We start from the raw sequence: 14,181 nt of genomic DNA, 5'->3' as shown, positions 1-14,181 counted from the left end.
CCTTGCACTTGGGAACAGGCACTCAACTCATACACACACATGAATCCCCCAACCACACCCCTGTCGAACCCTGAGTTCAGCCGCTCTATAACCTATGTGACTGAGTATTCTAGCAACACAAAATTTTACATTCTCCTTGTCATGTAAACCCCATTTTCTGTTCAGTTTACAAACAAGAAGCTAAACTTATGATTTCCCAGGCCTGGGATGGTGTGTCAAAGCTTTTGGTCTTTCTGGAACAGCATTTGTCTATCAACAGAGGGACTTCAACAGAGGGGCTTTCCAACTTACCCCCAGTGACATGGAGCCATTTGAGGGTTTTAACCGGGTTACTGGTGTGCTGATTTTTCCTTTTGAGAAGTAGATTGGACAGAATGTTCAACATCACTCAGTTACGGGATGACCAACACATCATAGCCTGGGAACAGTGAACTGAATGTCACTGAGGTTCTGTGTATGTGGAGTATGTTAAGACAGTGGATCTGAGAGAGAGGGAGGGAGAGAGAGAGAGAGAGAGAGAGAGAGAGAGAGAGAGGGAGAGAAAGAGAGAGAATGAGCTTGATCTTAAAATATCTGTTTAATGTATAATGTGGTCAGAATACTACACCTCATACTTCAAATGTATACAGTCTCCATTTGTCATGCATACTCGATAAATCTCAAAAAGAAAGGAAAAGGGGAGTTGGGACAGAAAGTTCTGGAAGGGGCTAGGGAGAGAGTCTAGCAGTTAAGCACTCGTTCCCCAGAAACTTACATAGATGCCCCGTGGATGTGGAGACCATCCTATAAGTCCACCTTGGAAGGCAGAGGCAGGATGCCCAGAGCACGCTGTCTGGAAAGGTGACCCACACCAAAAGGAGCTTTGCCTGTGACTGAGAGTTGCTGCCACAGTGAACAAGACAGACAAGACATTAAGGATATTTCCTGAATGTACCTTGTTCTTCCACATGTGTGTGAAGGCTCATGTGTTAACTGGGTGACTAATTATTTCTCTCTCTCTCTCCCTCTCTCTCTCTCTCTCTCTCTCTCTCTCTCTCTCTCTCTCTCCGTCACAGACACACACAGAGTCTCTCTTACACACACACACACACACACACACACACACACACACACACAGAACAAAAAAGTTAAGTTCTGGAAGAGGGATGCCCAGACTGGATGGATAAAATCAGAAATAATAAATTGTGTTGGAACTCGCTGTGAAGGAAGAGGGGGACCAGAGGGAGATTTGTGAGGGTGGCTGTCTGCTTGTGCCAAAGTGTAAGGCCATATAAACCAAGTGCCACCTCCTCCAGGATCTCAAAGTCACAGCTCTAGCTGAGGTATAGTTAGTCAGTGATGCCCGTTGTGTGTGTGTGTGTGTGTGTCTGTGTGTGTGTGTGTGTGTTTGTGTGTGTATGTGTGTGTGTGTGTGTGGTCACTTTTGGGGGTGAATGCGACCACAAGCCCATGCTCATCAGTTCGCGATCCCGAAAGTGCTTTGGGCCCCATCTTAAGTCATCACAGCTCTCAGTGCCTGAGGTTAACTGACTTCCACAAAGCATCTTAGTAGGGCTGACTAATGTTTCTTTACGTCACAAGGACATTTTCTACTGTAGAAAAAATACATATATTTTAGAATAGGCAGAGACTTGAAAAATGGAAGTGGAAGAAATATCACTACCGACTTTGCATTAAAAAACACATTTATTTTAGAATTCTCCAGGATAGTTGCAATTTCCCATATAACCTACACATGATTTCCATATATTAGCATCTTAGATAATCATATGAAAATAAATAGGAGAAATTAACCTTTGGAAAAAAAAGTACTTTTTTCCTTCCCAGCTCCTGCTCCCACAATGACAACTCTGAAACTAATTATTTATTAACAAATTCCTGAGCCACAAACTTTGGCTCATTCCCGGACTAACTTATTTAACCCATTCAAACTATTCTGTGTCGTCTACATGGTTATTTACTGCGCTTTCATCCCCTTCCTTAGCATCTTCCTCAACATCTCCTTTAGCATCTGCCGCACCCTCCCTTTCTGGGTCTCCTTTTATATACTATGACCCAGAATCCTCTCTTCCTACCAGTGTCCCTCCTTCTATTTCCTGCCTCAGCTCATAGGTCATAGACTTTTTTATTGACAGGTGATGCTTAGAAGAGATTCTCTCTACAAACCTCGGTGGATTAAGATCAAATAAATGACTCATTTTAAGTTCTCGTTTTTACTTTTGTTCATGGGTCTTTTTGTGTTATGTCATGTGGCTGCAGAACCTGCAAAGGCCAGAAGAGGGAGGCAGATCTCCAGAGCCAGAGTCAGTTGTGAGGATGCTAAGGGTTCTGAGGAGCTGAGCCATCTCTCCAGCCCCTAAATGACACAATTTTGTCACAGCAAGGGGAAAACTGGACACTACTACTCCTATGCCTTTTCACACTGTAGATTCCAATCCACACTGTATTTAGAAGCTATGTGTCTGGTAAATGTCTTAAAGTTTTTTTATTCCCACTTCGGGGGGTACCTAACCCTGCGTTTCCCCTAGACTTTGAAGGTTGTCAAGGTATGAATGACCCGTTTTCCAGGCTCTTTGCTTATGATCCACCTGTCTGGTCTACTGAGCTTCCGTACCCGATCCTGCAGGTCCTCGATCTCTGATGATCCCCTCACCCTTGTGCATTCACGCTTTTGAACTCTGATTTACAATTTTTCTTGTGCAGCCGTAGGGAGGTTTGGCACCAACTGGTTTTGTTCAGTCTGTGCTATTTCACAGATAAAGGTCCGCTGAACTTTAAAATATTCATTTGAATAATTTAATTTTATATAGATAGTATTACAATCTGGTGTGGAATTTATATATTTCGCCACCAAGGAACTGAATTTAGTACGTTGTGTAACCTTTTAAAAACCATTCTCTGGTTTGAAATTTTGGGGTGTCTGTGTGTGTGTGTGTGTGTGTGTGTGTGTGTGTGTTCAGAGAGTGTCCACAGAGACAAGTGGCACTTTTCCTACCAGTCTTTGGCAATTTTGCTGTGATAAACTCTGAAAACGAGGATGGTCTTCCGGGCCATCCCTACTGCTGGCCTTTCCCGTACAAGTCTTCTGAATTCTCCTTTCTTGGTTTTACAGATTTCCTCTGGTTCGTTTTACCACACCCCACTTCCATGCCTTTCTTAGTTTGCTGTCATATAGTGGGCACCTTTGAAGTTTCAAACTCACTTCTTGTGCCGCGTTCTTCCGCCTGAGAAGCCACATAATCTGGAAGCTTTTGCTAAAACTGGACACTTAAAAGTTACTAGTTATTAGAAATTGTGTTTAAATTTAAAAACCATTTCCTCATTTGTGTGGGCTCACCCGACACATGTAGGCAGTGCTTACTGATTGATCATGGCGCCGTCCACTTCCGACCTCACACAGACGCTGGCGAGGATTACTTCCGGTGCTATGTGACTTATTTCTTCTCCTTCCAATGAAGGTGCAGACTTGAGCCATTTCCGGTGTCAGCACTTAAATGACGTAGTTCCGGTTTCTCACAGGCTTCCGGTTTCTCACAGGCTTCCGGCATCTAGGTTGAGTCCTTGACATGGGACATCCCGGACACGGCACAGCGTTCCGTCGGGCTGAGCAAGAGGGATCTCTGGTTTGGATTGTTTTCTCTTCCCAGAGCACATTGATTAAATCCGCAGACCCATGAGTCTATAGTGGCTTCCGTGAACTCTGTGTGTTATTATCTTTTCAAATCCTCTTAGTTCTTGGCCGAGTCGCTGACAGCTGCCTCGCTCTGTGAACTGGCTGCCGTCGTTCTATTACAGCGATTTGATCGATGTGTCGCCTTCATTTGTTAGCTCTCCCAGCTCCATTTTCTGAGAAAGGCTACTTCCCTCTGTGCGCATGGCCTCAGGTGTTGGACGCTACCTCTTAGGAGGTCTCGGGCCCTTCCTCTGAGGCCCTGCATCCCTGCAGACAAGGAGCTAAAGTCTTTGAAACACAATCCAGTAACTTCACGGTGGCTTTTTCACGCCTTTTGAGAAATCTGAGGACAAGTCTTTCCACTGGCAGCTATTCACGCACATTAAACTCTCTTTTTTTTTCTTTTTCTTTTTTGGTTCTTTTTTTCAGAGCTGGGGACAGAACCCAGGGCCTTGTTCTTGCTAGGTAAGCGCTCTAACCACTGAGCTAAATCCCCAGCCCCACACGTTACACTCTTAAGTCGAGATATCCAACCTGCGTTTTCATCCTAATATCAACAAACACATGAGTTACCAGTAGATTTATTGAAAGAATCAAGTATGAGTTTGGACACTCCTTTGTCTCTCTCTCTCTCTCTGGAACACAATTTTTCCCCTTTGAAAGGTAAAATTTCTAATTTTATTCAAGTCCATTAAATATTCACATTATTCTTTATTTTTTGAAGGGAATGACTTTAGTTATCTACAGAATGACCTGCTCCACCCTCCTCTTTCCATGACTCAAATGAAGGCTATTTTAAAAACAGTTCTGCTTAATGAAAACCTAGTTTTTTCTTTTGTCAAATACTATTTCTTGACTTCTGGATTTTTTTTAATACCAATAACGCACCAACTGTTCCCTAGATGTCTCCCCGCCCCCATATTACTTTATTCTTTGGTAAACATGGGGTGATCCCCCTCTACGCTCATTATCAAATGCTTCTGATTCGATTTGTAGACAAAAGCAACCTACCGTCTGTCTTTTCTAGTGGTTATCCTTTTCAGGGAAAGAGAAATAACAAAGCCTGCCTGAGAATTAGGATTTTTCAAAAGTCTCATCTCAGTGTGGATTCCAATTTCCAAAGTTGACATTCATTAAGGGGAACGGATATGGACTTCCCATCATGGTTCGGATGTGTATTATTATTTCTTGTTATATTTATTTTCCCCTTGTGACTTGAGATGTAAGCTCCCCACAGACAAAAAGAGCTATCTGACCAAGTTCCCATCTTCCCCTCTCTGTAAGTTGAGATTTCTAAGGCTGAAGAGGAGAATAAAGCAAAATGAAGCGATTCTGCAGATGTTGTCCACGTTCTTCCTAGAATAAGAAACAGAGAGAGACATGTTCCATGAACACGTGTATCAGATGGACCAACGAAACTGCAGGGGCCCTGCCTAGCTTTATAATCCCTGTAATGGTGTGTGTGTGTGTGTGTGTGTGTGTGTGTGTGTGTGTGTGTGTGTAAACCTATATATATATATATATATATGTATGTATGTATGTCTTAGGGTTCTACTGCTATGAAAAGAAACCATGACCAATGCAAGTCTTACAAGGACATTTAGTTGGGGTTGGCTTACAGGTTCATATGTTCAGTGTATTATCATCAAGGCAGGAACATGGCAGCATCTAGGCAGGCATGTGCAGGAGGAGCTGAGAGTTCTACATCTTCCTCTGATGGCTGCTAAAAGACTGGCTTCCAGGCAGCTAGGGTGAGGGTCTTAAAGCCCATGCCCACAGTGACACACCTACCCCAACAAGGCCATACCCACTCCAACAAGGCCACACCCCCTAGGAGTGCCACTCCTATTTGTCACTATTTGTCTTCAAACTTGAAACTTATTCATAAAACTGTTCAATGGACAACAGGTAACTTTAATGAAATAAATACAGAAGTATTAGAAAAATAGACAGGAAGATGTGTGCCTTAGTTACTGTTCTATTCCTGTGAAGAGACACCGTGACCAAACCAATTCATGACAGGAAATATTTAATTGCCTTCTTACAGTTTCAGAGGTTGAGTCCGTTGACCATCGTGGTAGACATCATGACAGCAGGCTGGCAGGCAGGCAGACCTGGCTGAGTAGTTACAGAGCGCTCACATCCTGCTCCCCTGATGAGAGAGAGAGGGAGAGGGAGAGAGAGAGAGACAGACAGAGGGAGAGGGAGAGGGAGAGAGAGAGAGAGGAAGGGAGAGAGAGAGGGAGGGAGAGGGAGAGGGATAGAGAGAGGGAGAAGGAGGGAAAGAGAGAGGGAGAGGGAGAGGGAGAGAGAGAGAGGGAGAGGGAGAGAGAGAGGGAGGGGGAGGGGGAGGTTGAGGGTGAGGGGGAGATGGAGAGAGAGAGGGAAAGGGACGGGGAGAGGGAGAGGGAGGGGGAGGGGGAGAGGGAGATGGAGAGGGAGGGAGGGAGAGGAAGAGGGAGAGAAGCCTGGTGGGCTTTTGAAATCTCAAGGCCCCCACCTCCCATTGACACATCTCTTTTTAACAAAAACACAACTCCCAATCCTTTCTAAACAATCCACAAAAAGGAAACCAAGCACATTCAAGTATTTGAACCTCTAAGGATCACACTTATTCAAAACCCTAAAGTATTTTTTTTCTTTTAAAGAAATCAAGTAATGAGTGTCCATCCTATTTGGTAGTATATTTTATCGTGACATTTCATTTCTCAGATGTTAGGGTTATTTGCATAACAATATCCAATAAAGCCATCACTCTCCCATAATCCAAAGGCATCATACCTCCCCCCTTTCTACTTGATTATCCACATAGGGGTTACGGAAACATATCCCTTCATCCTTATTTAGTTCAAAGAATGGGGAGCTATTGATGTGCTATTCATTGCTATTCATAATGGGATAAAACAGAAGCCAACATGATTGAGTCTATTGTTGTTGGGAGCTGAAGATTTCCCTTCCATTTAATAAAACGTGAAAATTATGATTTTAATGCAAACCTAGAAACCCCAATGAACGTTTTAGTTTATATTTGTTTTCAGTATTTCCAGATAATTCTCTGTGATACACAGGAACCTAGAGGAGGAGAACTGTGTGGACTCACTGACAAACTCTCAAAAAGGATTTGTTTGCACAATAAGGAGATATATCCTGTCCTCTGCGAGTTGGCCCCAGGACGCCCAATGACCTAAAAGTCCTCAGGATCCTTGGCTAAAAGGACACTGTATTTGCATATAACCTACACAAGCCTCTTGTATACTCTAGTCATATTTATATGTGTGTATGTGTGCTTGTGTGTGTATGTGTGCGTGTGTGTGCATAGACACATGTAAGTTCAGAGCCTGGGGGAGGGTAGAGCGTGTTCTGCTCCTTCACTACCTACTTTATTCCCTTGTGACAGGGTCCCCTGCTGAACCTGAGGTGAGGCTCACTGTAAGGAAGGCCCAGTCATCCTCCTGTTCCCATACCAAGCACTGGTGTTTGCATGTGTGACCACACACTTGGCTTTACCCCTCTGCCGTCTCCCCAGACCCTCCTACATTTTAAATAATCTCTGAATAACTTTTGTACTTAATGAAATGAAACCATGATTGGCTGTTATTTAGGAAATGACAAGAAAAATGGTTTGTATGTGTTCAGTACAGATATGGTATTTTAAAAACCACTTTTATTAGTTCCTTGAGAACTTTGTACATTATATATTGATAGAATTTACTTCTCACGTCTCTTCCTAACTCCTCCCTGATCCATCCCCACCTAATCCATTCTCTCAACTTCAAGCTCTCTTTCTGCCCTCTGTAACAACCCACTCAAGTCATTTATGTTGCCCATAAATTCATGGGCCTTGGGCAAGCCCCTGGAGCCTGGCCACCTTATCACCAGCTATATCTTTGTAGGAAACTGACTCTTCCTTTCCTATCAGCTAGGGCTGAGGGATAGTGGTCCTGTCGTGTATAGAAGACACTGCTTTGTTCTGGTTCTCGCTGACATCTGTATCTTATATTTCCACTCCCTCTTCCTTGAGGGTTCCTAAGACTCAACGCCTTCCCTTTTTGCCTCTCTCTGTGAGTCTGTGTATATGCGTGTGTGTCTATATTATAGACGTCCCATTTTACATTCAAGCACACACATGGTGGGGGGTGTCTTTACAATAAACTGTTGACGGTATCTCACCCCAGACTAATGCTGCAATGCAGACATGGTGTAGCTCAGTCACAGAAAGAAATAGGGGATGTTGAGAAACCTACCCAGCTGTTTCTAGTGTGCGGTGACGTTTAGACCACTGACTCAGCTTTCTGGCCCTACCCTATTGCTTTAAGATACACATTGTCCCAGTACAATGTTCAAAGGTGGGACTATGAAAGGCGATTGGACCCTGTGGGCTGTAATCAATGAGTTCATCTGTTGATGGATGTGTATGAAGGTGGCGGGAAACTAGGAGTTAGGAAATTAAGGGACTTGGTTATTTGGGACGTGTCTTGGAGGGTGTTTTTTTGTCCTTGGTCTCTTCCTGTATCTCATCCTCTTCTTGGATGCCAGTGAGGTTAGCAGTTGAGCTCTACCTGCCCCTTTCATGGTCATGTGACCATGGACCGACCTATGAAATCATGAACCAAAATAAGTTTGTTTACTATGTCAGTTGCTAGGCAACTGGTAAGAGTGATGAATGTGATTAACATGAAAGTGTCCAAAAGTGATACTGAACATACCAGGAAATGTCCGGATTTGATGTAGGAGGACCCATGACTTAATCCTCTAAACTCTTTGTCTGGAGGCTGCACGCTAAGAGAAGACCCAATGTTTCCCAAGTTGTTTTATCCAGACGATTCTGCCAATGTATCTGTCGTCTTAGCCAATCAAGAACCTCCTGCTTCCCGCTCTGGTTCTTCTCCTGACTTCACTTCTGTGTTTTTAATAGACTTCGATATTGTATGAACTAGTGGGAAATGAGTATTAAAAAAGGGAAGGAAGCTATAAATTTTGCTGTAAAATCATTAAATTACGCACTTAAAATAAATGGTTTTTTTAAGTATGTAAATTATACTTCAATAAGGCTGCAGAAAAGGCTTGGACAACTATGATGCCTGTCGTGTGATTTGCTATTTGTCATAGTTCCCGTGACTTTTATCTTAATAGTAGTGGGTTTTATTACAGATGAATCAGACACCAGGGTAACCAGGCAGGGAGAACACTCCGTTCCATCAGGGAAAACAAATCAAGTCAAATTCATTGTTTTCTTGATGAGGGTTTTTCTGGTCACAGCTCAGTTGGCTGGAAGTTGGACAGCTATTGGCTGAGAGCAAAGATGGAGAGAGCACAATGTTTACGGGGATAACTGAAGGTTGTGCTCATGAAAGGGGCTGAGTTTCACAGAGTGCAATTGCAGAAGCTCCAGCGGCTGATGGAGCTGGACGCTAGGAGCCTTGCAAGATGGCCATTATACGTTTTGTGATGTCTTGGCCGAGTGTGAGATGAGGCTAGATGAAGTGGAAAATTTTTGGTTTCTTTGGAAACGCACTGTGTCACAGGATGTATTTCTGGAAGCTATGTTAGGAGAGGATGTTTGGCTGAAGCAGACACATGAGAAGGCATGTGGTATTTAGCTGGAGCACACGCTTGAATTGGGGCAGGATGTTTATGGAGAACATAAATGTAATCCCACAGAGAGGGAGAGGATATCTTTACATTGCAACACCTTGCAAGGCTTCGATGGTCTTTGCTGGTCTTCGTTCCATAATGAGAAATGCACAAAAGAGCCTGTGCTATCCGGGCTGCTTCTGGCTGCTTCTGCTGCTTCTTGTTGGTTAGAGCCTTGTGGTCTCTGCCAGGTCAAGGCACTGCTACTGATTCGTGTTTTGCGTTTGCTACTGGACCATACTGCACCATGAAGATTGGAGTTACCCCAAAGAATTACTTCTAAATAGGTCCACAACTCTCTCCCTTTTCCTATCAACTTTCTCGCTCTGCTACCTCTGGTTGGTGGGCAAGAAGTTTTAAGAACCCTAAATAAAGTAGGTTTTGAAAAAAATCTAAGCCTACAGATAGATTCATGGGTTTTGAGAAAGGGCTATGTCTCCTGCTGAGAGGAGATGATATGTAGGTTGTGACTTTTTGGTGCTGTGGTCTACTGTGACCCATGAAATGACCAGTGACTGACAGTCTCCCAGTAAGTGCAGCACACACTAAAATGCTTTTGCTTGGCATAGGGAGCTGTCGAATGTATTCATTTCTTGTCACATATTCTTGAGTATTCATGTAGGTGACAGTAGTTACTCTTCACTTCTGCCATATAGGGAAGTGGGTCTGTACACTGAGAGAAGAGAGTGGCTGGTGGTGAGTATGTAACATGGAGTAAGATAAACATTACGGTGCAGGGTCTCTCTCTCTCTCTCTCTCTCTCTCTCTCTCTCTCTCTCTCTCTCTCTCTCTCTCTTTCCCAATTTGACAATCTGGAGTCAACTGAGAAGAGAGAACAAGTCAAGAACTGCCTCCATTAGATTAAATTTTGGGCAAGTCTATGGAACCTTTTCTTGATTAATGTTCGTTGTGGGAGGGCCCACCATTTTGGGCAAGTTCATCAGTAGTCATGTGTAAAAAGAATAGCATTTTAAGCTGTAAGAAATAGTAAAGGAGCAAGCCATGGGCAGTGTTGAGGTTTGAACAAGAAAGGCTCCCACCGAAATATATTTGTATATTTAATTAACAAGGAGTGACAGTATTTTCAAGGATTAGAACGATTAAGGTTGTGGCCACAATGGAGGAAGAGGGGGTTTCGACAAGGGTGGGGTTTGAGTTTTCAATAGCCCCATGCTTTACCAGAGTTTCTCTTTCTCTTTCCCCCTCTCTCTCTCTCTCTCTCTCTCTCTCTCTCTCTCTCTCTCTGTCTCTCTGTCTCTCTGTCTCTCTCTCTCTCTGCTTACAGAGCAGTAGCTCTCTATTGCTCCCGTGTTATGCTCCCTGCCATGATGATGGACCAGACGTCTGAAAGTGTAAGGGAGTCTCCAATTACATGCTTTCATTTATAGTAGTTCCTTGACCATGGTGTCTCTTCACAACAACAGAACAATGAATGAGACAGGGAGCAGGCCAACAAGCAGAGCTCCTTGTTACCGCTTCAAGCTCCTGTTCTAGTTTCCCTCAGTGATGGTCTGTAACCTGTAAGACAAATAACCCTTTCCTCCTCAAGTTAGTTTTGATCATGGCATTCATCACAGAGAGAAGGAAGCAAACTAGAACGTCACAGGTCAGTACGTGAACAAGTCTTAACTTTAAATTAAAACAAAGTGTCTTTACGTCTCTGTGGTTATGAGGTAAGACTCTGTGGCTCTACTAGACTCACTGTTTCTATAAGAAATTGTCTTACTTAGGGTTCCTATTGTTGTAAGGAAACACGGTGACCAAAGAGTAAGTTAGGGAGGAAAAGGTTTCTTCAGCTTACACTTCTACATTGCTGCTCATCAGCTAAGGAAGTTGGGACAGGAACTCAATCAGGACAGGATCCTGGAGGCAGGAACTGAGGCAGAGGCTATGGAGGGGCCCTGCTTACCGTCTTGCTCCTCATGTCTTGTTAGCTTGCTTTCTTATAGAACCCAGGACCACCAGCCTAGGAACGGTGCCCCTCACAGTGGCCCGGGCCCTCCCCACCAATCACTAAGAAAATGCCCTCCAGCTGGATCTTATGGACGCATGTTCTCAACTGAGATGCCCTCTTCTCTGATCACTCTAGCTTGTGTCCAGTTGGCATAAAATCAGGGCGGTGGTTAGCATGTGATTTTCCCATGGGAAGTGTGGCACAAGTAGGATGTGTGGCCTTGTGGGAATAGGTGTGGCCTTGTTGGAGGAAGCATATCACTGTGGGGGTGATATGCTTCTTCTCCAACACCATGTCTGCCTAGACGCTTCCTTGATTCCTGCCTTGATGAAAATAGACTGAACTTCTGAACCTGAAATCCTGCCCTAATTAAATGTTGTCCCTTGGGGTTGGGGATTTAGCTCAGTGGTAGAGCGCTTTCCTAGGAAGCCCAAGGACCTGGGTCAGTCCCCAGCTCTGAAAAAAAAGACCCCCCCAAAAAAAATATTGTCCCTTATAAGTTGCCTTGGTCATGGTGTCTTTTCGCAGCAATGAAACCGTCAGACAACCAGCCAGTATAAAAACCCCCAAATAGCAGAATTAATCAACGATAGAAAGTATTTTTAAGTCCTGCAGTGAGAAACTTATTCTTGAGAGAAGAAACAGCAATGAATGAGTCCAAGATAAGGTTGTCTCCAAAGACACTCTTGGAGTGTAGATGTGGCTCAGGGAGACCCCACGGAGTGCACAGGGGCTTCTCAGGAGGAGAGAGCTACATGGTCAGGAACCACAAAGCATTTTAACGTCACAGCAAATGGCATAGGAAAGAGCTCAGCACCTCTGCATTGGAGGCACCGTCAAGAGTTTTCTGAGGATAAGCTTACACGTGAGTAAACGACGGGAACTTCCGGGGGCTAGATATGGTAACAGGGCCCACAGGTGTGTAGGAAGCCATCCAGTCGAAGGAGAGCCAGGCAAGGCAAGCCAGTGCAGGAGCTCTTTGAGGTTATCTAGGGGCATTGAGAAGAGACCTCAAAAATATTACAGGATGCAACAGAGTCTAACGTGCTCAGGGAAGCTAAACACACGATCCACGTAACACCTGACAGAAGCTCACAGCCTCCTCATCTTCCCTTTTAAATTACTTTTACTGTTCCCTGCCCCTCTTTCCCCAACTGTCTGTTTCTCCCTCAAACTTCACCTCAGAGTGTCTATCTATGACTGGCCCCTCTCCTCTGCTTCCTAAACAACCATTTTGTTTTCCCCGTGCCATCCCTGCTCCTCTAAGCCTCATCTCCAGTTCTTTTCTCTCCCTAAAGACCAGACCAGCTCAGTCCTGTTTGTTTTAGCCTATGTGACATCAGACTTACTGTTCACACCCTTGACTTTTCTGGCTATCTCTCAATCTTACATCCACCACAGCTCGTCTCCTCCACCAAAGTGTTCACACACAACACGTCACATCGCACATTTTAATTTTTAGAGCAAAAACAAATTCCACTGGAAAAGATACTGGGGTTGTTAAAGGCATGTGGGTATCTGAAACACAGAAAAACAATCATTTTCCCCCAATCCTATAAATTCCCCATCTATGTCCCCCTTACTTTGTGAATTTCACCTTAACGGATCTTTTCCATCAGATTATAGACATAGATGTGGACGTTGCCATCAAACTTGATCAAGTACATGGAAGGCTTGGCTGGAACTTGGTAAATGACTTTGCCGAAATTTTTGGACCGGTCACTTCTGGTGAACTGCACACCTTGACCTTTTAAGATGTCGCTGTCAACGTCTGACTTCACCTCTGCTGGAGGAGTCTCTGGAATGATATGGAGGTTACCTTCTGTGTAATCAACCAGGAGCTGGTAGATGTATAGGACTGGATCTTTCTCGTAGGTGATGTAAAACCAGTCCTACATGATCGGCACCCGGGATGGGACCATCCCCCTCCAGTTGTCCTTAGAGCCATGTTTGCCCTAAATTTATGCTCCACAGCTCGGCCAACCATGGCACTTTCGAGATGGGCGTCTTTCACTTGAGGAAACACTACTTTGTGTGTCAAGACCTTAAGCTTTAAAATCCTCTCATCACTGTGAAGTTCCAGTCCGTAGACACAGTCAATTCCAACATACATGACCAGATAGAGAGAGGGATTTGTTGGCAGTTGATCTAGAACGATGGCCTTCCATTGGGTGACGGGCTCATCACCTTCCTTCCATCCGTGAGAAATTCTGCAGCCCACAATGTTCCCCAGGGCCTGGGGAGAAGGCCTCCTCCTCCTCCACTTCTGGAAGGATTGTGTGCTCATCCTCCTCAGAGACATCCTCTTCTTCTTGGCTGTAGACCTAGTGTGGTAGGCCACGGCATCCTGGTCCACTGTCTTGTGGCTATCGTTCTGTGTTCAGGCTTCATACTTGCACGTGGCCTGGGTTTGAAGAGCTCGCCTGCTTAAACCAGACACAATGCTGTTGCCGCTGTCATGTGACTGCCTGCAAGAACAATGGGGGTGGGGTGGGGAGGGCGCTGGACCAAGGCTCTTGTCTAAGAGAACTTTGGAGCAGCTGAGGAAGGCGATGGTAGACAGGGTTGAGCATCTGAATCTAATTCTTTCATAATCAGAAGTTCATAGGAGGGCTGGGCAATGGTGGAGCACACCTTTAATTCCAGCACTCAAGAGGCAGAGGGAGGCAGACCTCTGTGATATCAAGGCCAGCCTGGTCTACAGAGTTAGTTCCAGGATAGCCAAAGGTACCCACAGAAAAACCCTGTCTCAAAAATCAAAATCTAAAGTTCAAAGGGAAATGAACAAATGGTCCTCTCAGCTCAGAATAACATATTCAGAAACGTTTCTTCAGCCCGAGGTACTTTGCCTCTGCTGAGGAACCTCTCCTTGACTGGCTAGGTCAGTGTGGGATTAAGTATCCCTGTCTCCACTTTAAGC

The 14,181-nt window shown here is 44.5% G+C and overlaps 1 pseudogene; it reads right to left on the bottom strand.

Moving 5' to 3' along the window:
* Positions 1 to 13,652, bottom strand: part of LOC134486270 (Y-linked testis-specific protein 1-like) — a 36,059-nt pseudogene extending 22,407 nt beyond the window's left edge.

This window comes from Rattus norvegicus, chromosome 3, assembly GCF_036323735.1.
Source record: "Rattus norvegicus strain BN/NHsdMcwi chromosome 3, GRCr8, whole genome shotgun sequence".
Taxonomy (NCBI): domain Eukaryota; kingdom Metazoa; phylum Chordata; class Mammalia; order Rodentia; family Muridae; genus Rattus; species Rattus norvegicus.
Note: the sequence above shows the minus strand (reverse complement) of the source record. Positions and strands in the feature narration are given on the sequence as shown.